Source organism: Cervus canadensis, chromosome 10 (genome assembly GCF_019320065.1).
Source record: "Cervus canadensis isolate Bull #8, Minnesota chromosome 10, ASM1932006v1, whole genome shotgun sequence".
Classification (NCBI taxonomy): domain Eukaryota; kingdom Metazoa; phylum Chordata; class Mammalia; order Artiodactyla; family Cervidae; genus Cervus; species Cervus canadensis.
The window spans coordinates 32,839,324-32,866,849 of NC_057395.1; the positions used below are offsets into that span (position 1 = coordinate 32,839,324).

At 39.3% G+C, this 27,526-nt stretch overlaps 1 protein-coding gene across 1 annotated transcript in view; it reads left to right on the forward strand.

The window, feature by feature from the left end:
• Nucleotides 1-3,515: 3,515 nt before the first annotated feature.
• Nucleotides 3,516-27,526, forward strand: part of PTER (phosphotriesterase related) — a 73,721-nt gene continuing 49,710 nt past the window's right edge. Inside the window, exon 1 of the mRNA XM_043479626.1 lies at nucleotides 3,516-3,634. The gene's annotated coding sequence lies outside the window, so the exon portion shown is untranslated. The remainder of the gene's footprint in view (nucleotides 3,635-27,526) is intronic.

Consider the following 27,526-nt stretch of genomic DNA (forward strand, 5'->3'; position numbering starts at 1 on the left):
TGAGGGTGGGTTTATGTTACTCTAGTTCTTTAGGAACTAGAATAGCTCTAATTTCACTTTTTCTTTGCCTCTAAATAATAAAATACATTGAATAGTTAGTTGTATTCTCTGGGAGGTAAAAAGAATAGGAGTTTGATAGAAAAATTGTGTGGAAAGCTCTGTCCTATCTCTCTTGTGACATTGGCATCTAACAGATTTCCTAGAAATGATGGGACTAGTTTATCACACCATGACCAAAAATTAAACTGAGAAAAATTTCTGTAGCAGTGTAAGTTCTAACTTCTAATTACCAATTAAAACCTGACAGCAACACTCTTCAAGAATTGATATCATTAACTGTGCTTTTTCCCTGCCACTCATATGATAATTATCTGGATTACTTTATATTTTGTCTTCTCCAGACTTTTTTCCTATAGTCTATTTCTGCATAAATATTTAATACAGTTAACGAGGGTGATGGAAACCTGACTGTCTTCTGGAAGTTGAATCTAAACAGCAAGGGGTACTGGATGTTTGGGTTGGATTTTATTCTCTTTGCCAATTTAGTGTTTCTGAGTATAGGTACTGTCAAAATTCAAAGATACTACAAAAATAAAAAGCAGGTACTGTGGAAATGAAAGTGTATTTGAACTAAACCCTTAACAGAGAGATTGATTTGGGAAGCTTTGGTTCCTTAATAATATGATTTTTAACTCAACTATTTCATCACAGAGAGATGATAGTACAGTGATATTCTAGGTTTCAGAAAATATCTCCAAATTAAGCTTTTCCAGGAAGAAAGGCTGGAACAAATGACATTGGGTACAAGGCTTGATGGCAGATTACGATTTGTCACGGCAGGACGTCATAAAAGACCTCTTTCATCCATTCTTGCCTACCAGTCATCAGGGCTAGTAGATCTGGGGTCCAGTTCTGGAGCACGTTTATTTTCATGATTGTTAAATAGGACCACACTTGGTGTTTCACTAACAATAGTGCTTACATCACATGTAACATGAAATGGAATTAGAGTCTATAAACTCAAATGCTACACGCTGTCAAGGTGTTCACTGCTGTACACTGAATTTGCATGATTTCGCTCCCCGTGTTCAAACACACGTGTTCACAATAGTTTGAGAAATTTCCTGAAGAAATTTCCTGAAATTACCTATTAATCTGAACTTTCTTTGAAGCTGCTTCTTTCAAAACAAAGAGAAATAAAATCTAGAGCAGTTTCTCTTTAACACTATCTTTTTAAGGCGTAAAGTCCTAGAAGGAAGAGCCTGCATGTGAAATCCATCACAAATCTTCCACAATGGGTGTAATGTGGGCAGTGGAGAATTTAGTAACTTCCATAAAGGAAAACTGGAGTCATTTTTTTAAACATGAATCTTGTGTATAATTTCACGTCTGGCAGCGTGGACTAGTGAAATACATAACATTATAAATAATGGACTTTTAGGCCTCTCCTTAACAACCACAGTCAGGTACACATTTATAGGGCTTCATGGCTGTGGTACAATCAGAGTGGCCGGCAGCACTGAAATCACTCCAGAAGCTTCCGCTGATCCATCTATTCATCATATAATCTTCATATGAGCCCCAGTCATTCCTGGCAATAGTCACCTCTCCAAGACTCACACCCCTGGAGTTCTTAACCTCAACATTTATTCTTTCTTCTGCCACCCCGGGTGCTATTTTTACCCTCTTCTTGGTTCCTAGGATGCAAGAAGCCCCCATCTTTAAAGACCACTGCTTTCCCAGTCTTTTCTCTCTGCCTGTCCCTCACCAACCAACTTCTTATACTTTTACCCACTTGATAAAACAAAAACAAAAGTTCCAAAAAACTTTTGGTTATTTATTTAGGATGCACCAGGTCTTAGTTGAAGAAGGCGGGATCTTCATTAATCATGCAGGCAGCATATGTCAGATGCAGTTCCCTGACCAGGGATTGAACTTGAGCCCCCTGCATTGGGAGCATAGAGTCTTAGCCACTGGACCACCAGAGAAGTCCTTTCTCACTTAAATATATTGATGTATTTCCTAGCATTATATAGAAGTTCTCAGTCCTCTACAAAGAGGGCAGGTGCTAAGACATCACCAAACTGGGTTCTAGCCCTGACCTTGCACAAGGCACTTTTCTGTCTGCTTTCTTATCTGTAATCAGAGGAGAAATTGATCCTACCATGCAGACTGTTCTAAAAGTTAATAGACAGTCCTTAGAGTAGCAGAAGTGGCCTCAGGAAACATCTATTACTATTAATATTATTATCATTATTAATGTTTGCCTTCATTTCAAATGACACCTGGAGGTTCTTCCTATCTGAGTACTCATCCTTTTTTTTTTTTCCCCTCTCAGAATTCAGGATAAAGTTAAAGCAGTGCAAAGAGCACAGAGTAATAGTATTACTTAAACTCTATCCAGTGGTAGCTGCTCTCCGCACTGTTTCCTAGACTGACTCACAAGTATTCACAAAGCCTGTTTGTCATATCAAGTGCCTGGCCAGAGCTCATGTGAGTCGTTCAGTTGTGTCCGGCTCTTTGCCACTCCATGGACAGTAGCCTGCCAGGCAAGAATACTGTTCTCCAGGCAAGAATACTGGAGTGGGTTCTCATTTCCTTTTCCAGGGAATCTTCCCCACCCAGGGATCGAACCCTGGTCTCCTGCACTGCGGGAAGATTATTTCCCATCTGAGCCACGAGGGAAGCCTATCTGGTCACGTCAAGTGCCTGGGCCAGTGCTCACAGCATCACTCTCATTTTAAAGAAGAGATGCCTCAGGCCCATGAACATGAAACAATGAAGGAATAAACTGATGTCAAACATCGTGAATTTACTAAATACCACCTAATTGTATGCTTTAAAGTAGTAAATGTTATGTATATTTTACCACAATTTAAAAAATCATTTGGGAGGGAAAAAGAAAAAAAGAAACTCAACGTTGTCCGTATTCAGGATGCTGATCCAAATTCTGTTCTTGCCATCAAACTGCCAGTGCACTCCCGCTGGTTTGCCGTCCTTGCAGGAAACTCAAAATAGCTTCTAGGGCCTCCCGTTCCAGACTTTGACACGGAGAACTGGGATCTGGGGTAAATGCAACTGCTTCCTTTCTCCCTGGGGGCTCTAGTTCCTAATCCTTCAGACTCAGCCGAACTAGAGAGAGAACCCTCTCCTTCCAGAATATCTGGCGGATACAACAGACTTGTGCAGAGGAAGTGGGTTCTCAGCTCAGCAGCTGAGCGGATTCTCAGACTGTAAGTCTTCTGACTGCTCAGGGGAAGGCCCAGCGTTCCGAACTTGAGCTCAAATAGCCTGGAGGCGGAAGGGGCGGGGGCGGGGCCTAAGGCGGGGCCTGGCAGCAACCTGCTGGGCGTGGCCGAGTCTGGAGCGTGGCCCAACAGGAGCCCATTGCGAGTAGTCTAAGTCGGGGGCGGGGCCTACGGGCGCCTAGTGGGCGTGGCCGAGGGCAGGTGGGCGCGGTCAGGGCCGTAGGGCTGGGAGAAGACTAGACCCGAGGGTGAAGTGGGCGGGGATTGGGGACAAGTCAAAGACCCGGGAAGTTGGCCCTGCAGAGGGTCCCGAGGGAGAAGGCAGCGCGCAGCGAGTGGAGGGAAGGCGCCCGGGAACCGGAGCGGGCGCGGGAGCTGTGGGCCCGGTAGGAAGGGTGCGGTCGCTGAAGAGCTGGGCGCGTGAACTCCTGCAGGGACCGCGGCGGAGGTCCCGCCTGGGGCAGGAGTCCCTACGGCTTTGGCTTCTTGCTGCCTTTCTCCTAGCGCTCTCGGGGAAGCTGCAAAGTCGGGGATCTTGAGGCTGCGGGAGGCCTGGGAGGCTGGTCGAGGCTTGCCGGTGGCTTGTTGCCCCGAAGTCTGGTGGTGGTGGTTTAGTCGCTAAGTCGTGTCCGACTCTTTGGATCCCATGGACTGTATGTAGCCTGCCAGGCTTCTCTGTTCTTCGGACTCTCCAGGCAAGAATACTGGAGTTTCCATTTCCTTCTTCAGTCCCGAAGTTTAAAGTCCTGCAAAGTCGAGCTTGAAACCCGAGATGCAGAGTCCCGCGCAGAACGAGGCCAAGGGCGCCTCGTGGCTCCAGCTCAGGGTTGGTGGGCAGAAGTGCTCTGGGGTCGTAGTTGGGCAGCTGTGCTGGCATCAGGGTCATCTATTCCACGCTTGTTCTCCTTTATAAGCTTTGAAATCATACCTCTAAGCCTTGGGCCTGCCTCAGCTTGCCGCTTTATTTTACTGTCATGGTCTTTCCATCGTAAAGATACTCCAGATACTCTCAAGTGCGGATATGATCATGTATTTACAGCTGCGATGTGATATTTTGAAGACTCCTCAGGTGCAGTGACACCTGGGGTGGGGGGACGTTTAGAGAACTTCCTCCATATGTAGACACACGAGTCTATTCGTCCTTAAATCACTTCTCCAGTGGAGAAAACTGACAAGCACTGACTCCTATCCTAAAGGATCTGTCACATTCACTGTCATATAGAATGAATATCAGTAAGAAAAAACCCCTAAGAAATAGAACTCCTCCTTGGCCAGTTACATTTTATTTTACATTGGCAGGAGGGGTGTACAGCTCTTATCCTGAAGGCCTGATGTAATTCCAGAAATAACCAAGCCCCTTCAAAAAGAAATCTCAGTGCAAGAGGCAAAGAAAAAGAAATCAGACAGCTGACTGACTGTTGATAGCAAGATAGCAACTTAATTTTAAAAAGGATAAGAGTTCTACTTTATGAAATGCTGTGTTTATTTGTGGAGGCTAGATGCTGCTTTATTGTTATAAAAGTGACTAAACTATATGTAGTGTAGATTTTTTTTAAATAAATATTCTGTTGTTGTTCAGTCGCTAAGTCGTGTCCAACTCTGTGACCCCATGGATTGCAGCATGCCAGGCTTCCCTGTCCTCCATTATCTCCTGGAGTTTGCTCAGATTCATGTCCATTGAACTGGTGATGCTATCCAACCATCTCATCATCTGCTACCCTCTTCTTTGGCCTTCAGTCTTTCGGAACATCAGGGTCTTTTCCAGTGAGTTGGCTCTTTGCCTCAGATGGCCAAAGTACTAGAGTGTCTGCTTCAGCATCAGTCCTTCCAATGAATATTCAGGGTTGATTTCCTTTAGGATTGACTGGTTGATCTCCTTATACACTTTGCAGTGCGCACAGTTAAAATTTGACCCAGATCGGAGCAAAGAACAACAGATCATTTACAGTCTTGAAAAGTCTATCCCTATGTATTTAATGCCTTCTTAGTCTTGCGCTTGGCCCTAAGATACCTGGTATTGTAGTAGGCAGTGGACCCCTATGTAAGGCTTGTAGAAGTTGCTCTCAGAATTAAGCCTGAAGACAAAATAATGAACTACAGAGAATGGGAGGAGCTTCTGATCTTGGAAAATATCCATTCTTGTTACTTTAAAGTGTTACCATATGAGGAATCTTTCTTCTACCTGTCTTAAATACCCCAGTGAACCAAACAGTAACCCTGCTGAGAAGTCCTTAAGCTGTGTACTGCCCATGAACATCACTGTTAATAGGAAAACCTGAGATGGTTGTTGAATATGTTTTTCATATACTGAACACAGCATCGTTCTGTTTCTCAATGGTTCCTGTTTTTCTAAAAATGTTTCATTTAAAAAAAGCCTTCTCATTCATAGACATTCCTCCCTCACTTAAAAAAAAAAAAAAAGGAAGACGAAAAATAAAATATCTGCTCCCACTTAGTCATCTGGTATAAACTGGCTCTGTGGTTCTGACGACCTGTTTCATGAAACCATTATCTCTCTGATTACAACTGTCTCTGCCTGCTCAGCATGGGAGTCCTAACTGTTGTCTACTTCTCTGTCCCCTTCCAATGAGGCATGGCCATGGAGTTGCTTTGGTTAATTAAATAGAAGTGGAGTGACCTGTGTCACTCTCAGGTGGAAGCTTTAAAAGCCAATGAGAGGCATACCCCGCTCTCTTTCCCTCTGCCAGAGTGACCACTGGTTTTCTAGACAGTGGCTGTTCTGTCAGCCTGGAACATAGAATGAAGACAACCGGCCGAGTCCCCAACACTCTGTGTTAGACACAGTGTGAGCCAGAAATCAGCTTCTGTTGGGTTTAGGCCCCAGGGTTTGGGGATTTGTTTGTTAAATCACATAACCTAGCCTATTCTGACTAATACACTCAGGTAAGGGCTAAGCCACATACCTCCAGGGATTACTGGTTTCCAGCTTATCAGATATCTTGGGAGCCTAAAAGAGGGAAGGTTCTGTAAGAACCTGCTATTGTGACCAGTGTTCCTTTAACTATCACATGAGACAGCAGGTAGACTTGTTTCCATAACACTCAAGTCAACTTTGTGATTTTAATCAAAGGTGATGAAGACAGCATTTAGATGTTTAATCACATTCTCTAAGGGCAGCAGGTGTCAAAGTGTAAAGTACATAAAGGTTCAATGTCCATAAGGGATAGCAATTAAGGTTGTCATTTTCATTTTGAAAAATGCAGTTTATATATATTTATATCTAGATACAGATATATTTATAAATATATAAAATATAAGTATATTTTATATACTTAAAATATATATAATATAAAATGTATATTTACAATATATAAATATATTTTATATATTTATAAAATATAGATGTATTTTTCTATACAAATACATTATTAAAATTTCAGCATTCTTCCCAAGTTTTACAATATAGAGGAAGGTTCACATATTCATTGTTAAGGGATAGTTCTTTCCAAATGTAGTTATATCAATGGATGCAGTGCAGAAATTATTTTGTCACCAAGGGACACTTGAAATGAATCATCTAAACTTACCATTAACTACTTTCTAATTTTTTTTAAAGCAGCCTCAGACAATACTTTAAATATCATTTCCTTGCTTCCTTATTTCAGATCTAACAGGATCAGACCTAGATTTTGCTCTCCCCATGCAGGAAGCAACGTGTTCCCTCTTTTCCTCTGACTTAAACAGAAGTAAAGCAGGGAGCATTTTGCTTAGGGCAGAGCCATGCTGCCTTCTTAGGGATGTTGGCTATAAATCCAGTCTCCCTAGAGGTTAACAATCAAAGTTCTCCCCCTCTCTTACTCCGACGAATGATATGATGATGATAAATTGCTTGGACATGACTGCCCTGAGCGCTGGTGTGATGAATTATGTTGTTCAGGGCATGACCAAAGATCCCCCACTGTCAGTTGGCCACAATGAATATTGGCAGTTTTCATAAGTAGCTTTCTGCCAATTTTGGTCTCTGTTTTGCATATTAAATTCTCTGTTCTCACTGGTCATGGTTTTTAGTTCTTAATCGTCTCTGTCTTCCTCTGAATTCACTTATCTAATCAACCTTTTGCTTTCTCTGTTCCCTATTCACTAAAAGGCTGATCTGTGTCTCACAGTTGTGTTCAGTAAACACCGAGTCTTTCTTCACAGAAACTGTTAAAATAATAATTATTAGTCCTTTCCACTAAATCTAGAGTAATGACAGCTTATCTCGCAATGGCTTAATTGGGTAATTATTTAGTGTTTTAAAAACACTTTGAAGACTCTGTTGGTAAATATTATTATGAATTTAATGCTCCGTGTGCAATTGAAAGTCCACTGAAACCACAAAATCCTTAGTATTTTTGTGTACCAAAAAAAATGTCTTTCTTAATATTGCTTACTATTTTCAAACTTGTATATTATTGATTTTTGGAATATTTAAAGTATTTTCTTTCCTACAATCTCAAAGTTATCATATTTATTCTGTCACCTTTCTAGGTCTCATCTACTACATTCCTTATGTCTCTGAAAAGTTAGACGTCATATTCTTGGTCTGTGAAAGTTTATAGGAAATATGAAGGGGATCCCCTGGTTCAGGGGTATTTCAAATTATACAGCTGCCACATCTGTTGTGTGTGGTATCTGCTTAACTTTTCAGCAAGCTTTTCTATTAAGCCCTGACAAATAACTGCAATAATGATTTATTTACTCTCAGTCTATACACTGAGCTGTCACCTCATTGGCATCAACATTTGTCAAAAAGGATTAGATTATATTGCATATGCCTGGCCAGACTCTTGACAAATTTTCTACTCACTTGATAGACGCAGAGTCCCCTGGTGTAATTAAAGGCCACTTCCATGGCTTGGACTACACGACCTCTATTACTGATTGTATTGGTTTGTTAGGGCTGCATAACAAAATATCACAGGGTGACTTAAACAAAAGAAATTGATTTTTTCATTTTTCTGGAGGCTAGAAGTCCGAGATCACGGTTGTAGGTAGATTTGGTTTCTTTTGAAGTTTCTCTTTTCTGCTTGTTCATTGCCCCCTCCTCCCTGTGTCGTCACATGGTCTTCTCTCTGTGTCCTAATCTTTTCTTCCAACTACATGAGATAGTCTGTTAGAGTAGGACCTACCATAACAAACTCTTTTTGACATAGTTACCTTTTTTAAAGACCCTATGTCTAAATATGTCACATCCTAAGACAGTGGGGGTTAGGACTTGAACCTGAGAATGTTTAGAGGGGGTACAATTCAGCCCATCAGGCTAGGCTACAGTAATAATGGTCTCTGTATGTGTGTGTGCTTAGTCACTCAGTTGTGTCCAACTCTTTGTGACCCCAAGGACTGTACAGCCTGCAAGGCTCCTCTGTCCATGGATTTTCCAGGCAAGAATACTGGAGTGGGTAGCCATTCCCTTCTCCAGGGGGTCTTCTTGACCCTTCAAACTTGGGTCTCTTGCATTGCAGGTGGATTCTTTACTGTTTGAGCCTCCAGGGAAACCCAATGGTCTCTAGAAACTACCATTCTTGGAGGGTTTAAAAAAAATTATCAAATTTGAGCAATCAAGTGATAACTACAAATTTTTGGAGAGTCTACTCAGTTCAGGAACCTCTTAACATTACTTGGAGGAGAGCTTTATGTTTGTGACTTAAAAGATTGAACTGATGAAAATCAAAGCAACATGATTCAATGAATTCTACATAGTGTATTAAGCTGTTAACCATAAAATGCATGTAAGCAAGTATATCTTGCCATCTGAACTATCACCATCCAGATATTTGTGATGACAACTAGCACATATTTTTAACCTAAAATATCCTCTCTGAATCAAAAACATGCCTTGACTAGTCTGCATACTTATGCCATCAAAAAGGGTAACAGGATATAAAATACACTTTGGTCCTATCACACATCTTTTCCCTAGAGGGTGACATCTTGTGCTTCTGCTGTAAGATGTGTTCTGAATCTCTGCCTCCTTATTATCAGCTAAAAATGTCCATGAAAGCAGCAGAGTCTCTGAAGAAAGAGGATGAACCAAGAGGAAGTTAGATAAGCTCTTATATTTGAAGAAACATTGGGAACATGAAAAGCTCAAAGATGTTGATGTGCCCTGTCTGCATCAACCATGCATACTAGAGTTGATACTGGAAAACCACTATGTTCAGCTTCAGAACAGAATTGTAGTTTTTGTTGTTTTTTTAAAAAGCTCTCTTTTAAAATGTCTTTTGCAGTAAACGGATAGCCAGAAATCCTTAGAGGATTGTCATGTGGGTTTATAAAAGTATGTTGGTAATATTTGGGATAATTGGTTGAATGGTTTTGTATGAGCTGTGAAACATTATTTTTCCCTTCAAAAACTGTTTGTAGTTGGAATTACTGCTGAAGCTGCATGATGATACATAGGGGTTCATTACACTGCACTTTCTACATTTGTAAACTTTTAAAATGTCCATATTAATAAGTTCAAATAAGAGAATTATTTCTTCAAAGATGAAATGAATTATGTATATAATTATATAATCATATGAATATATAATTCATTTCTTCTTTATATATAATTATATATACATAGATATATATCTCTCTCTCCTGTAATGCAAAATTTGCTACCATCACATTTAGAGGGACAGATTAAATTTGAACAGTAAGGTATGCATGTTTACATAAGAGAATACACACATAGGTAGAATGTGGTTTTCATTACCAGTCATTCCATAGAAAAGTATTGTTGAAACCTTTACCCAGGAAAGGCTACAAGGACGTCTTTGCTAGTTTTAGCCTAGATTATTTGACACATGTTCTTATTTATCACTCCCTGGTCTATGGCACGTCTATCGTTTCATGAGTCAGTGCTTTTCTACGAGTTATAGTTTCCCAGGCTGCAGTTTCTCCAAGTTCAGTTTTTAACCTCAGAGCCTCCATTTGCCACTGCACAAATTCACACAACACAGGAATTTCAGAAGGGGCCACTGGCCTCCAGTGCAGATCTAAGGCCTAACACTGATTCCCTTTGGCTTCCGTGTTCTTTTGAACTTGCCCCAGTATCAACCAGCAAAGAATAGTTTGCAAGTATTCTTTTTCCTATGGAACTAAATATCTGGGAGCAGCCGAGTGCATAAGTAGTGAAGATTCTGCTGTTTTAAGTACAGACATGATGGAGACTTTGACCTTACAGCCGTATCTGCCCTTCTATGTGTCCAGGGAAATAGAGGATTTCAGCAGATCCACTTGCGATGTTCCTTTCTGACCTTCTTCATTCCTCCCAGGTATTGCCATTTTAACTTTTTGTCTATCAGAGTATTTCAGTGGAAAAATTAAAATATGTCAAGCTAAGAGATTCAAGTTTAAACAGTCTCTGTGCAGATTCTACATAGTTCTATATATTCTTGCCTACTGAATGTCATTTAATTGTTAGGTTTAAAATATATACAAGAACATATACAGTTTCTAGCATTAGGGATATTTCACGGGCCTTTGCTGTTACGTATTCTTGCCACAGTGAGGTCAAAATGATTAGTTTCTAAATTATTTTGCTTTTAAAAATCAGAATTGCATTTTTTTTTAATGTGGAGTTTTCATAAGGCATTATGTAAGGATACTGTGTTATCTGATGAAGCTGTCTCCACTTACTTATTTTTATTTTTGTTTTTAGTAATACTTTGGCTAAAATAAGTTTTCGTTAAGAAAAGTGAAAGTGTTAGTGCTCAGTCATGTCTGACTCTTTGCTACCTCTGGCACTGTAGCTTGCCAGGCTCCTCTGTTTATGAGATTCTCCAGGCAAGAACACTGGAGTGGATATCTATTCCCTTCTCCAAGGGATATTCCCAACCCAGGGATTGAACCCATGTCTCCCGCATTGCAGGCAGATACTTTACTGTCTGAGCCACCAGAGAAGGGAAGCCCAAGTTTTCATGAATTATTCCTATATAATGTGATGATTTTACAACACTGTCACTAAAGGAGAGTTTATTTATATCTTGTTTCTCTAAAAAGAGTGATGCATTAAAACTTTAGAGTTTTATTCTATAAAAATTGGAAAGCTTACTAAGTAGTTGTACTATGTCTGACCACAATGTCTCGATCTATATTTTTTTACACCATATAATATCATATTTATATTTTTATATCCATATCATTTAAAATAATGTCAATTACAGGATCAATGAAAAGGTCTGAGAATTAAAACTGGATAATAACTTTCTCTGACTAATTAGAAGTCAAGATTATATTTCTGATGTGTTGTGGGGATGTTACCTCCAGAACAGGAGTTAGTTCCTTAATAGGCCAGAAAAATTAAATATATTACAAGACATTGCAGAGATGTTAAATGTCATTTTAAAAATTCATTCATTTTCAATTGGAGGATAATTGCTTTACAGTGTTGTTCTAGTCTCTACCATACCTCAACAGGAATCAGCCATAGGTATACATATGTCCCCTCCCTGTAGAACCTCCCTTCCACCCCATCCCACACATCTAGGTTATCACAGAGTACCTGATTTGAACTCTCTGTGTATAATGTTCATCAGAATGAATGAGTAAATTCATCATTCATTGGTATTCATCAAATTTGATTCACTCTCATATCATCTTTAAAAGTGTTTGCCCAACACGGACCTAAAGTACAACACAGGGAACTCGGCTTAATGCTATGTGGCAGCCTGGGTGGGAGGGGGTTTGGGGGAGGTGGATCCATGTATCTGTGTGGCTGAATCCCTTCACTGTCCACCTGAAACCATCACAGCATTGTTAATTGGCTATACTCCAATATAAAATAAAAGGTTTAATTTAAAAAAAGTTAAAAAAATAAGAGTGTTTGCTATGCCTATGTACTACCTTCACTACTAATGACAATATTTTTCTTTAAACCAACCCGTTGTTTTTCTTTGGCCTCATCCTAAGCAAACACGTCTGAAATCACAGGCTTGCAGTGTTGATTACTTTTCCCCCTAACATACATTAAAATAAGTAAATACTTTTTTTAAACATTTTAAAATGTCCATATATCACCTAAAATCAATTTGAACACCAGTGGAGTATATATCTGGAGAAGGAAATGGCAACCCACTCCAGTATTCTTGCCTGGAAGATCCCATGGACTGAGGATCCTGCTAGGCTACAGTCCATGGGGTCACAAAGAGTCGGACACGACTGAGTGCCTACACGTCCCACTTTCTGAAAACAGTGACAAAAAACAAGTAAATTGACTTTTTATACTTATCTCACTTGCCCACTAAAAAGTAAAATAATTCTTAGTTGAAAAGTTGGCACACAGTCGTTTTCAGAATAGTTTCTGCACCTGTACTGTGATGATTAGAAACTCTGAAAACAATATAAAATGTAATTACCTATGTATGCATGTGTATCAGTGTACACATATACTTAGATAATGGATCATTTTAGCTGGTACTTGGGAAAGAGCCAAGTGTTTTCAGTTGCTTAGACCAGTAGTCCCAACCTTTTTGGCACCAGGGACTGGTTTCATGGCAGACAATTCTTCCATAGACCCAGGGTGGAGGTGGGGGATGGTTTCAGTGTGATTCACATAGAGTAGGGTTCATGCTCCTATGTGAGTCTAATGCTATCCCTGATCTAAGAGGAGGCAGAGCTCAGGAGGTAATGTGAGTGATGGGAAATGGCTGTAAATACAGATGAAGCTTTGCTTGCTCACCTGCCTCTCACCTCCTGCTGTGCAGCCCAGTTCTTAACTGGGGGTCCCAGTTTAGACAGTCAGCGTCATTTATCTGAGGGCTAATCACCACCATTATTTTATACTAGTGCCTCTATCTTACTCTTAGTCATAAGCAATATAAAGGGTGACCATAGAAAAGTAATCATCTGGGTAGCAAAATATTTTTCTTTCATTTGCTAGTAATAATCTGAAGTTAACAGTGAATACTATAATATAGTTTGTTATAGGATGGTTTGCCTTGGTGGGAAATCAGAAAAAGAACTAGAAAGATCAATATTTTTTATGTCCTTGCATAGCAATGTTTTGCCTGATTTTCTACTACATTTATATCCCCATTTGTTTAACATCTAAACACAGTGAACTCTTGGAGGGGCGGCTACAAAACCAGTTTACAGTTCTTTGAATGCTACTTCACATAGAATCATAGAAGTTGTATCCGAAAGGAATGTTAGAAATCACTTTGCTTATTCCTTTGTCTTATTAATGAGAAAACAGGCCCACAGACTTAAGTGATTTACCCAAAGACACACTCAGAGCAAGTCAACATTTTTTTTGTAATATGGATGTAGTTGGTAAATTTCTAGCTTTTCTTTCTTTTTGGGAAATAGTGATATTTTCATAAAGTAGTATGCTGTCCCATCTCTGTGTATTCTTCCATTTTTGGAATACAGCACGTTAGCATTAACTTATGATGGCACTTAAGATATTATATAGCTTCTAGCTTTTTAAAAAATCAATGTATAGTTGATTTACAATGTTGTGTTACTTTCTGCTGTACCGCCAAGTGAATCAGTCTTACATATATATAAATTCTTTCTCATATTCTCTCCTATTATGGTTTATCCCAGGACATTGAATATAGTTTTCTGTGCTCTACAGTAGGATCTTATTATCTACCCATTCTATTGTAATAGTTTGCATCTGTTAATCCGAAAGTCCTAGTCCATCCACTTGCTACCCACCCCCCCGGCTCCCACAAGGCTGTGTCTGTGTCTATGAGTCTGTTTTGCTTCACAGATATGTTCATATTTTAGATTCCACATATAAGTGATATCACATAGCTTCTAAATTTTGTTTGTATCAAAAGATTAACCAATTGCATATTATCATGAATGATGTCTGTTGCCTTCAATACATTTGAACAAGAGAGGGAAACTGGTATTTTTTAAGCAGCATCAAGATGTCAGTATATGTCCCATGATAAATAAAATTTCTGTTCTTATGGTTAGTGCTCTTGCATTCAAATCTCCCTGAGTTTCTGATTTTTTAATCTCAGTATGTCTAATAATAAGATAATAGAAAACTGATAACCAAAGGTAATCAGAGTAATTTTTGATATGAATTCATAATGAAAAGTATATGACAAGAGTTACTCTGAAGAACAGCCTGAGAAAGAGTTGAATGTCATGTGATGCCCATGTAAGAACTCAAGGAACATTAGGGTATCGAGGGCCATAGACTTTACCTATGAAATTAAAAATCACTTCTAAAGGAAGGATAGCTAATTTTGTTTATGTAATAATATTGCTCCACAGCCTGTCAGGAAAAGCAGCTTTGAGCACCTAGAAAGCACATCTGTATCTCACTGTGCTCCAATTTTAAAAGTGTCATTAGTTCTTTTGGGAAACTGAGCCATGGCATAGTTCTGAGATTTCGCAGGCACATATAACTCAAGAAAGGCAAAATTAGTGACCATGAGCCCTCTGAATGCTGATATTTGCTATCATTAAGAAAATGGGCAATCTTTAATAATGTAAGAGACGTGGCCAGTTGGTAATTCCTCTGCCGTTAATGCAACCAGAGAGTCCGTATTCTACATCTGCCCCCTGCGTTTTCAGACCCACAGCAGCTCTGAAGCCTGCGTATTCTCTCCAGCCACGATAATGAACTCCTCCATCCGTCAGCATCTCTAGAAGGCCTGCCACAGGCCTGTCACCGTGCTCAATGCTGGCTGTGACCTGACTCTGACTGAACATTGAGCAGAGAGGAGGATTCCTTGAGAGTTAGGATAATCCGTTTGCAATCCGCGCCGCGCCCCCCCCGCCCCACCCAGTGTCTCCAGAGAAGATCAGAGGCTCCTCCAGTGAACACAGTACCCTGCCAGGCTCTGCATCACATGTCATTTGTCACTGACACACACAGTCAGTTTACCCTGTGGCTTCAAACCAAAGAGTGTCAGGGCCTGGGAGGTGCTTTTCTGAGCCTTGATGTGGCGCTTAGGGAGACCATCTCTGCTCGTCCCTCTGTTAATGAGAAAGATCAAGGTCCAGCTTCCATGCTCTCCTCAGATCCCAGCAGAGGAGCGGTTTCATGCCCACAACCTCTTTTTGCTTCGTCCTTGGGTGGGGCTGTCGCTGTGAAACCTACTAGTGTCTCTGGTGGCTTTCCTTCTTCCTGGGGTTAACGGCTTCAAAGATGACAGCTGGACTGTGAGGAAGGCTGATAACCTGGACTCCAATCCTGCCGTACAGTCTTTGTCTGACCCTTTATTAACTGGCAAACCTTTTCTTTTCAGGAGCACCTTGTGTGGTTGTTCTCATAGGTATGTAACACCAGTGACTTCAAAATTTAGCATACAGGGCCTTCCCTGACAGTCCAGTAGTTAAGACTTCACCTTCCAATGTAGGGGGTGTGTGTTAGATCCCTGGCTGGGGAGCTAAGATCAGACTTGCCTCATGGCCAAAAAAAACCCAAAACATAAAACAGAAGCAATATTGTAACATTGGGTTTCCCTGGTGGCTCAGCTGGTAAAGAACACTGTAACAAATTCAATAAAGATGTTAAAATGGGCCACATAAAAAAAAAAATTCTTTTAAAAATTAGCATAAGAGTATTAATGCTGCATGTAATTGGTCATAAACCTGACTAAATTACAAAGTCCTTAAAGACAGGGACAGCGTCTGCTTTTCCTTTCTGTACCACAGAGAGGGAACTGACCTCCTTTCTTACTGTTGTGTGAATCCTGAACAAACACAAAGAAACAACGAAAACTAAAGCCTCACCTCCTGCGAAAGGAAATTTCTTCAATTAAAGGTCTCAAAGCCAACCTTCCTGTAAAATGCACTGACCTTTTGAGAAGTGAAATGCTTTACTGCTAAGCGTCACTTTTTTAAAAAATATTTTTTAAGCTTTCATATCACAATGACAGGGCTCCATCACAATTAATCTTATATGGCAATGTAGTGACAATGAGATGATTTCTCTGGAGAATCTATGCTAATACTATTAAAATGCTCTTACAATGTCAAAATGATTGCAGTGGAAGCATGTGGGGACTGTGCTTATGTGATTATGATATTCTAGTGATGGGTGATTACCATAGGAAACTAGTAATTCAACTCTGCAGGGACTTGCATTATGAAGCCATTATAACATGAGATTATAATGACACAATAACTTGGATGCACATTCGTGTTGTGAAAACGAAAAGCTAATTTGAATGCAAGTAGTGTTTCCATTAAGTTGTAATTAAACACTGAAAGCAATGCTTGTTTAAATTTAAGACGGAGACATACAAGCCAGAAGTGAAAATGGTGGGAAGAAATGCATGCCACGTAGAGGTTTGGGAATGGTTAGAACCATTTACAGTTATGCCCTTTAGTACTTACTCAGGGGGAGAGCTCACCTTGAAGTAGCCTCCTGAGACTTTCTCCCCCTCTGCTGGCCCCCTAAAGTAACGAAGAACCACATCAGGACCCAAGAACCCTGAAGGCAACTCCCATTTCTATCACTGCCATCAATTAACATTTGAAGCCTTCTGGTTTTATTTTGAAGTGGGCATGAGAGTACCTTACCTCCCTCAACACAAGAAACTAAAGCAATTTTTTTTTGCCATTAAAAGTAATCTTTTAAAAAATATGGTACAATTAATCCACATTCAAAAATCCGACAAAACAGATAAGCACAAAGGAGAAAAAGAAAACAACAAAAAATTCTACCCTCGTAGCAGCTATGAGTGAGTGAAGTCGCTCAGTCGTGTCCGACTCTTTGCCACCCCGTGGACTGTAGCCCACCAGGCTCCTCCCACCATGGGATTCTCCAGGCAAGGATACTGGAGTGGGTTGCCATTTCCGTCTCCAGGGGATCTTCCCGACTCAGGGATCGAACCCAGGTCTCCTGCACGGCAGGCAGACGCTTTAACCTCTGAGCCACCAGGGGAAGCATAGCAGCTATACTCCAATAAAAATTAAAAAAAAAAAAAAAAAAACTACTGTATAGCTCAGGGACCTCTACTCAATATTCTGTAATGACCTGTATGGGGACAGAGTCTAAAAAAGAGTGGATATATGTATATGTATACCTGACTCACCTGTCTGTATACCTGAAATGAATACAACATTGTAAATCAACTATACTCCAACAGAAATTAAACTAAAAAAATTCTACCCATAGAAATAACCTCTATTAGCACCTCTGGGTATTTTCTTTCTTTCAGACTATTTCCTATGCATAGTATATGCAATTTGTCCCTCAAAATATGTTTCTATTTTTTTTTTTACAATACTGTAAAAACCTACTTATTCATTCTTCCCATCCCTTGAAGTTGCGAGATTTATTTCTTATCCAGGAGAATCTAGTTGATAAGTTTTTGTTTTCTAAAGGTCAGCTCCAACTGGACGATTTTACATGTCACCCAGGAAACTATATTTTGCTGTTAGAGAATAGTATTTGGCAGGGTTTATGCTCTGCATATATCAGTTGCAGGATAGTTCTATAGTAAAATTTTCAGATTCTTTGCAACACTACAAATGCTTCATTAACATTTGTCTCTGTTTAGTAATGAGTAGTGCATTTGATAAGTCACAGAGTTCTAATTTGTTCTTAATTGATCATTTCTATATGGCTTAGGTCAACATAAAGACAGATTATGAAAAACTAGGAAAATTCAGGAGGTGCTGAACTTGTTAGATAAGCCCCCGCATTAGCTTGTTCAGATGGCATAAGGACACGCAACAGCTAATATATACTCCCTCCTAGTGATGACTCAAAGAGGTTATTACTCCTTGGTTTAAATATAGTTGAGTTTTTTGTTATTAAGTATTTCATTCGCACTTAGAGATGCTGGATGCTTTATAGTCATTTTTTATTACCACTGCTTGCAACAACCAATTTAGGTAGATACCTGTAAATTACTCTAGTCCTTATTTTTATAACTCGCACTTAATGGCTTGCTTCGTGCCATCCAGGCCACAGCTGAGTTGGGATTAGATTTTCTGGTCCTGGATAATTGTAGCTTCATCCTGAGGCCAGTGAGTGATGTTCCCTCTGAATGGTATTTCCACATTAATGGACACCAGGATAACTTAATGTGGTGTCTACAGTAAATATCTACGTGGTTGAATAAAGGCTAACGAGTTGGGAGACTGGGTTCTGGTCAAAGTTACCAGGAAAAAAAAAAGATTCAGTTTTTGCATCTGAAAATGAAGCCTTTGCTGGGACTTCCCTCGTGGTCCAGGGGCTAAGACTCAATTCTCCCAATGCGGAGGGGCCTGGGTTCAATCCCTGGTCAGGGAACTAGATCCCACATGCCTCAACTAAGAGTTTACATATCACAACTAAAGATCTTGCATGCCACAATTAAGGCGCAGCACAGCCAAATAAATCAATAAATATTTAAAATACAATAAAAATAAAAATGAAGTCTTTGAGTTAAGTAATCTCTGTAGTCCCTTCCAGCTCAAAAATTTCAAGATCAAATAGTATGTAACATTAATTGAAGCTTTCACATTTTAATTATAAATATTATGATTTTAACATTTAATCTTAATGTTTATTTTACCTGCTTCAAAGCCATTCATCTAAATGAAAAACCCTACCTTATTTAGATGCAGCTAATAATTTGTCATGTTTTAGCAGACTTGTAATTTTGGTTCAAAAGTCTTTTATATTTAGGAAATTGAAGGAAATGATTAAAGTTGCAGATGTAAATCTAATGCAAAGAAGAGATTAAAATTATAGTGCTTTGGCATACACATACTTGTTAAAGTACAGTTAGAACTCGATGAAAGGAAATAGTGTGTTGAATAATACTTAAAATATATGATTTTCTGTGAATTCTTAGAAAGCAAGTAACAGCAATGATTTGAGGTATCAAATTAAATTATAATACTAGACCAACTTTCTAAATTTTTTAGGGTATCTTACTTTTAGGAGGAAAATAAATAAATAATACATTTCCTTTACATTTAAATGCATATACATGACTAGGGATCAGTTAAGTTTGTTAGTTGGTTGTAGGGAACTTTTCTAATTTTGTGAGACATTATCTAGAGAATTTAGAATTCCATTAGAGCACTTTTTCTGCCATCTCAAAGATTGAGAAAGAGTGATTGTTGCTCTAAGACACACGTAGTTATTACAGACTTGCCCTGGCTCCCATTGTAGTAAATCAGTTTTCAGGAGTAGAAATAAGCTGTGTGTTACTTTATTTTTAGTACATCAAATACCAGTCTTTCCCCAAAAGAGGTTTCTGTGTCAGATGCCACCCTCTCTTAGGAACAGGCAAAATTCGTTATCTCGCCTTCTTTCCTAGATCCATCAGTAAAGATTGTCTCTAACACTATTTTTCTCAAACTTGAGGATCTATAGATTCTCAACAAAATTTTTGATTTTCATCTTTCCATTTTTATGACAATCTAAATAACGGTAAGCATAGTCAGGATCATTATAGCATCTTACAACTGATCATTGCTATAAGATTTCATTATTTGTATCTCCATTTGTTTTCCAGACTTCAATGATAAGAAATTATTACCGAAAACCACAGGCAGCATCTATCTTTTTTTCTGATTCCCCGCACAAACTGTCTTTGTTTCCTTGGGAGCCATGACTATGGTTTCTAGGATGCTAGGAGTTGGTAAGATAAAAACAATGTGAAGTGGTTTTGGCCTTCTAATTTCCTTCATAAGAAGTGGATTTAGTTTATAAACTAAATAATATATGATAACTGCATGTCTGTTTTTTAGAGTCTGACTATAGAATCCATACTACTATCCTAACTCTTCATTTAGGATTCTTCATTTTTCCTAGCTTTTGCCATTTAAACAGTGTCTTTAACATAACCAACCTCCTTAAGACTGGTACCCAATCTCTGTGTTGCTAAGGGAAGGATGGGTATATGGGGAAGGCAGCCAAGCCTGTCAATCAAAGCTAAGAGATTGGATATCATGATACATTTGGATTCTTGTCCTGTGTTCTTTTGCAAGAAAAGGGTGATGTCTATTTTCTTTGGTGCACATTTTAAGTGTTCATTAATAAGTGCTAGTTGACTATGTGGGAATTGAATCTAAGAGTAGCTATATGTATATTGATAACTGACTCTACTATACAGCAGAAACTAACACAAACATTGTAAATAAACTATACTACAATTTAAAAATAGATAAGTAAAAAAGAAAAAAAAAAAGTGCCAGTTGAATCGCAAAGGAGAAACCTGAGAGATTTCTCTTATACTATTTTTAAAGGCCTCCTAGGGGGTGCTTCCAGGGACTAGAGCAGTACATTCTGCCTTCAGTGAAAATGGAAGATAGCCCATCATTCTTATCTGAATAAACCCCATTTCCTCCTTGGTGAAATGGGAATAATAACAATAAAAGTGGATTTCAGCTAAAAGTATGTCCAGTGGTCCAGTCTTCTTGTCTTCTCGGTGGCTCACCTTCTGGTCATCCCTTGTGAATGTCACAGAGACATTAGGAGATTTAATTAAAGTGCAGAGAGACCCCTGAGCTTTTCAGAGAAATGCATGACGTTATCATTGTAGATCATACTTTTGATATTTCATAATCTCTTGAAGGTAATGAAACCAGCAATATAGAAACTTGGGGCTGCACGACAGTCACAGTTTTAGGGAAACACATTCATACCACGTGGTATTCATAGTGGTCATCATCATTTGAGAGTTCAGAGCTCAGTTACTGGGAATGTTCTAATTGTTTGAAGTATTTTGATTTCATTTTTCCCATCAATAAGTTTGAGAGGTCAGTGAGTATTCAAGTCATGCTGTATTCAAGTCATGCTGTATTCAGTCAGGGTTTAAGACTTTCCAATCGTATTTTCAAATCTCCAATCGTGTTTTCAAACTATGATTGGGAAAGGTATTTTATGCAGCTAGCATTTTAACACTTTTGCAAGTTAGAGGAGAAAAAAAAGCCCATGTGCATCCAGGATTCCTTTCCTCTGAAATGTACTCCTGCTCTTAAAGTATCTGAGGAAGAATGAAAATTCACTTTTGTTTCCTAACTCATCCTAGCCTTCAGTCTCCAGCATTCAGCTTATACTTGCACTGCCCATTTAATTACCGTCCTAATACAAGTCTCATCCTCTGGGGCTAGCCCATGCTGTAGTGTTTTCTGCTACAGACCTGCTGTTCAATCCTTGTATGAGCCTCTAAAGATTGCTTACAAACCCCTAAACATGCCTTTCATTGCTTATGCTACCCGGATGCCTTTTTGCTAAAATCTTAATGTTCTGCAGCCTTGCCTAAATGCCACCTCCTCCAGGAAGTCCTCCCAGTCCCTCTAGAACTGGTGAACATTGTCCAGACAGTACTCTCCAGGGCACTTGTTCTATACCTCTTTTCTAACATTTACTGCACTCTGCTTTATACCATAGCTGTGTCACTAATACACAGAAAATAGCAATCTTGCATTGGAAGCTCACCCTATATCACGCACTTACGTTGGAATGCTTCAGCTTCCTAAGGCACAAGTGTTCCTTTTTCATCTTTGCGTGCCATAGTATCCTCATCCTTTGAACATAGTAGATCCTCAGCAAACATCTTCAGCAGACATTGAATTGCAATGTACGCAGGTGAAACTTGTGGATGTCTGGTGAGCAGGCTCTTTTATGCCACCTTTCAATGCTCTGAGAACTGAAGGCTCAAATTATCCCTTCAAACCTACAAATCAGAGTTGCTTCTCTTACTATTTCAAGACAAATAACAGTAGCTGATCACAAGCTGATAAAGAGGCCACAGTGCTGATGAGAGGATCAGATTGTTTTTGGCTGAAATTATGGTCCATCAGTGTGGAATTGAAGGGTGGGTAGAGCTCAAACTGTTCATTGGTTGAACAGAAACTTAAAATATTTTGGCCACACTATGGGGCATATGGGATCTTAGTTTCCTGATCAGGGATCAAACCCATGCCCTCTGCATTGGAAACCTGGCTTCCTAACCACTGGGCTGCCAGAGAAGTCCCTGCATAGACACTGTTTGGGCATCTGCTTCTTGCCTATAATTAATACTGCTCAGAGGTGGTATCTACTTCTCCGTGTGTGGGAATGGAATTAAAGTGGTTATCAAAGCTAAGGTAGTTATGTGTACAACACACTCCAGTATTCTTGCCTGGAAAATTCCATGGACAGAGGAACCTGGTGGGCTACAGTCCATGGGGTTGCAAAGAGGCAGCCATGACTGAGCACATCAGCGCCTCTTCCTCAAGCGTGGGTGGCCTGTCTCATACAGGTATCCAGGTAGACCACAAATCGTGTTTTGGAAGTCTCTAGAATAAGCCAAGGAAGGCTAGATTCAGGTGAAGAATCCTCTGGCTCTCCTTGACTTTATTCTGCAAGACTACTTTTTGACACCAAACAGACTAAGCCTGACAATCTAAAAGCATGTACCTGGTACTGAGTCTTTAAGTCTAAACTAGCTAAGCAGGATAGTGAAACTCAAGACTCTTCTGTGTCTAAGACACAGAAACTAAGACAGTCTACTGTGTGGTGGTCAAAATACATGGCCTGAGATGATCTTGTGGGCCATACCTTTTAGATAGATACGTATTTGTGCAACAGAAAGACTTTCTGGGATTCTAGGAAAATTATTTTGAAGTTCAGCTGTCCTAAAGAGAAAGTAGTGTGGATAGCCTATGTATTAAAAAAAAAAAAAATTAGTTGTAAGAGATGTTATCCAGTTTTAGTCCTTACAAAGGAGTGGTTACTACTATGAATCACTCATAGCTATTTTACTAAGTATTTTTAGTTGCCTGACTTATATTTGGTGTCTACTAATTCAGGCAGGAACATCCTTGAAGATAAAGCCACTTGATTTTTTTCTTGTATGTTTAAGAGTCTTGCTTTTATTTCATAAGGGAAAGTTTTTTTTTTCTTTTAAGTACATATATTCCTATGTAGTACTGCATGGGATGCAGAAGGATTAAGCTACAATGGCATATTTGCTATGTTCTGAGAACTTGGAAGGCAAAGATATAAGAAAGTTAGAAAAACAAACATGGCATCAAAATCCATAGCTCCCAAACTTTGAGGAAAACATTTCCTATACTTTTAAATAAATTTCAGTGGTTTTAATTTAGGAAAATAATGTGATATGTCATAAAAGGGGCATGCTGTGATCTCAGAATTACCTATATCACATATATATTTATAAATATTCTAGGGAGAAAATTTTTAGCCATTTTCTAACAACCACAAACCTGTTGTTCTCTTCTGGTCCTAATTCTACTTCTGCTTATTATTTCCTTGCTTTGGCTTTAATATTTGTTTTCTTTATGTGTCTTTTGTGTAAGTTACCTCAAATCCTTAATGGAAAAAGGCTGGATTAAAACCAGCAAGCATATAATTACTAATTAAGTACCTCTATGTGCCAGACACTGCCAGGGGCTGAAAACTGAGAGATAAGACATGGACTGTGTCCTCAAGAAGCTCAAAGTCTGATGGAGAGACATTGAGACAAGAAGTGAGTTTCAAGGGTAACCTCAGACATGAGAGCACCTCAAGTGGGCATCTCACCCACTTGTTGCTTGAGCAACAAGGAGGAACATCAGGAAAAGCTTCCAGTTAGAAATGATGCGAAAACTGCTTCCTGAAGGCCTTGTACAAGTTAGTCAGGGGAGGAAAATGATTGAGGAAGTGGGGGTGGGGGGAGTAGGCTAGGTTTGTTATCTCAGGAAAAAACAAGCAGACACACAATCAAAGACTTTGAGATAGGTGCAGGCATGTTGAGTAATTCTCATAGGCTCTACATGCCAAGCACCAGGTCTTGCACTTCAAGGATACACAATAAATATTAATGGAATCTGATAACCGGGTTTTTTTTTTTAAAGAATGGAGAAACTGGGTGTGAAAGGGTTAATTTGTGGAGGTTTCTGGAGAGAGGTGGATGATAGGAGAAGGTACCTGAAGTGCACTGTGGCAAGGAAGCAGTGAGAATACACTTCAGACCAATTCTCAGGTGCCCTCAGGACCACACGAACTTGAAAATAGAGAAGGCATCTAAGAAAATGACACTGGGTTGAGAATTGTGTCACAAAATCAGTGAGGGAGAAAACTACACAAATTTTAGAGTTTATAGGAAGATCTTGAGTTGAAGAGTTTGGCCTTTTTGAGTAACTGAAAGGCCACGGGGGAGAATGGTTAGAGTGAATGGGTAGAGTAGAGTGAAATGATTGGAGAAGTCGACAGGAACTAGATCATACCATGTTTTACAGATCATGCCAAGTATTTTGGATTTTATCTTAAGGGCAGTGAGAAACCTTTTAGGGGATTTTTAAAGGAGGAAGAAACATGATCAAATCTGTTTTCCATTTGCAGCGACATGGATGGACCTGGAGAATGTCATACTGAGTGAAATAAGTTGGAGAAACACAAATATTATATGATATTGCTTGTATGTGAAATCTAAAAAAAAGGGAAGATGAACTTAACAAAACAGATAAACTTTTTATTTTTATAGCTTGAAAAAACATTAAATTTCAACAAAGAAAAAATTTATCTTCACTATCCACAGCCCAAAGATACACAATACACTTTAGTATTTCTAGTTAAACTCTACATATTTATGGCTGTATACACTGGCCATAAATTTACAGTTTTGCATTTTTTTCACATGTTAAAAGAGCATTTATTCTATCACTAAATATTCCTAGATTATAGGGAAACATTCCTATATTATTAGATATTTTGGCCACTCTTTAAAATAATGCCATAAAGAAACCTTTGGGCATAAATATTTTTTACAGGTATCTAAGTATTTCCTGAAGACAGATCTCCAGGAACACTGTAACATTTAAAAACCGTAGCAGCATATTGCTAAACTGCTTTTCAGAAGAGTTGGGTAAATGTGCACTCTGCCAGGGTTATAGAAAGGAGGGCCATATGCACAATGTTCACTATGATATTACTCATTTTTCACAAACCATTTCGTTTGTTTTAGCCATCTTTGTTTTAACCATCTCCCAGCTGATGCTTTCTGCTGGGTCCCCCAAAATGTGGCCATTTCTGCTAAGTTTTAGGACTCAGTTGCTATTTATAGCGGAAAGCTTTTCCTCTTTTAATGTGATGCTAGATTTCTATGAAAATTTTCAAATGGTTATCTGTGTTTCCTGTGTTGCAGATGGAAGTTATGTTCCTTAAATGTGGTATATATTTTAAATACTTTAAAAAATATTTTTATTTAGTTATTTGTTGCATCAGGTCTTAGTTGTATCATGAGATCTTTCATTGCAGTGTGAGGACTCTCTAGTTGGGGCATGCAGGCTTGGTTGCCCTGTGACATGTGAGATCTTAGGTCACTGACTAGGGATCGAACCTGCGTCCCATGCATTGCAAGGTGGATTCTTAACCACTGAACCACAGAAAAGTCCCTAAATACTTTTATTATTAAGCACTGTTTGCACAAAATTGAAATCAAGCTCCCCTCTCTGCCAACACATTTTGGGGATTATCTGGCAGCAGTAATTTCAAATAAATATCTTAGCTATTTGATATTTTGACAGCTATTTGAAATTTGGACAGTTTTCCATTATGCTGTATTTGCTGGAAATTATTTTTAAAAAATACATCATGCTTGAAGTTTAGTTTGTAGGCTTGAGAATTTTATGTATGTAGCCACTGCTCTCTTCATTTCTCACTAAGAAGGTGTAATTGAAACTAGACTGTCACATTTGTTTGTATATAAAAGAAAAGTAATTATTTGTGGGATAACCCATTGGGATTTGGGGTATAGTTCTATGTATTATGTGCCCTTTCCACTTGCAAACTAAAACAAAAAGTGGAGGAGGGGGGAATGTTATTGGAATCATAGAGTTGAGCAAATTTTCCTTTATTCATGAACCTTTTTCCTCTTTCACTCATTCTTTAATGCACAAACAAATGACCTTCTCTCTATTCAGTTCAGTCCACTTTCACAGGTGCAAACTACATCCTAGATACTATGTAAGTCTAAGGATAAAAGAGAGATCCCCTGTACTATACGCAGCTTCCCACTAACCGTCTATTTCACACATGCTAGTCTGTATGTCTGTCAATTGGACTCTCTCAGTTCATCCCGCCCTCTCCTTCCCCCTCTGTGTCCACAAGTCCGTTCTCTATGTCTGTGTCTCTATTCCTGCCCTACAAATAGGTTCCTGTGTACCATTTGCCTAGATTCCATATATACGTGTGTGTGTGTGTGTTAATATACAACATTTGTTTTTCTGACTCATTTGTGTAACACAGGGAGCTCAGCTCCATGCTCTGTGATGACCTAGAGGGGTGGGAGAGAGGTTAACAGGGAGGGGCTATATGTATACATACATCTGATTCAGTTTGTTGTACAAGAGAAACTAACACAACACTGTCAGGCAGTTATACTCCAAAAAAAGGAAGACAGAAACAGATTTTTAGGGAATTTTACACTATGATGAAGCACAAGCTGGAATCAAGATTGCCAGGAGAAATATCAATAATCTCAGATACGCAGATGACACCAACCTTATGGCAGAAAGTGAAGAAGAACTAAAGAGCCTCTTGATGAAAGTGAAAGAGGAGAGTGAAAAAGTTGACTTAAAGCTCAACATTCAGAAAACTAAGATCATGGCATCTGGTCCCATCACTTCATGGCAAATAGATGGGGAAACAGTGACAGACTATTTTGGGGGGCTCCAAAGTCACTACAGATGGTAACTGCAGCCATGAAATTAAAAGACACTTACTCCTTGGAAGGAAAGTTATGACCAACCTAGACAGCATATTAAAAAGCAGAGACATTACTTTGCCAACAAAGGTCCATCTAGTGGAAGCTAAGGTTTTTCCAGTAGTCATGTATGGATGTGAGAGTTGGACTGTGAAGACAGCTGAGTGCCGAAGAATTGATGCTTTTGAACTGTGGTGTTGGAGAAGAGTCTTGAGAGTCCCTTGGACTGCAAGAAGATCCACCCAACCCATCCTAAAGGAGATCAGTCCTGGGTGTTCACTGGAAGGACCGATGTTGAAGCTGAAACTCCAATACTTTGGCCACCTAATGTGAAGAGCTGACTCATTGGAAAAGACCCTGAAGGTGGGAGGAGAAGGGGACGACAGAGGATGAGATGGTTGGATGTCATCACTGACTCAATGGACATGAATTTGAGTAAACTCCAGGAGTTGGTGATGGACAGGGAGGCCTGGCGTGCTGCAGTCCAGGGGGTCGCAAAGAGTCGGACACGACTGAGTGACTGAACTGAACTGACACTATTAAGGAAAAGAGATTTCCTCCTTTCCCCTACTACTACTGCTACTACTACTACTGCAAACACACACACAGTACATCGTCAAATAGAGACACATACCTTCATGGGTCAGCTCAGGGCAATGTGACATTTGCCGGGATCTA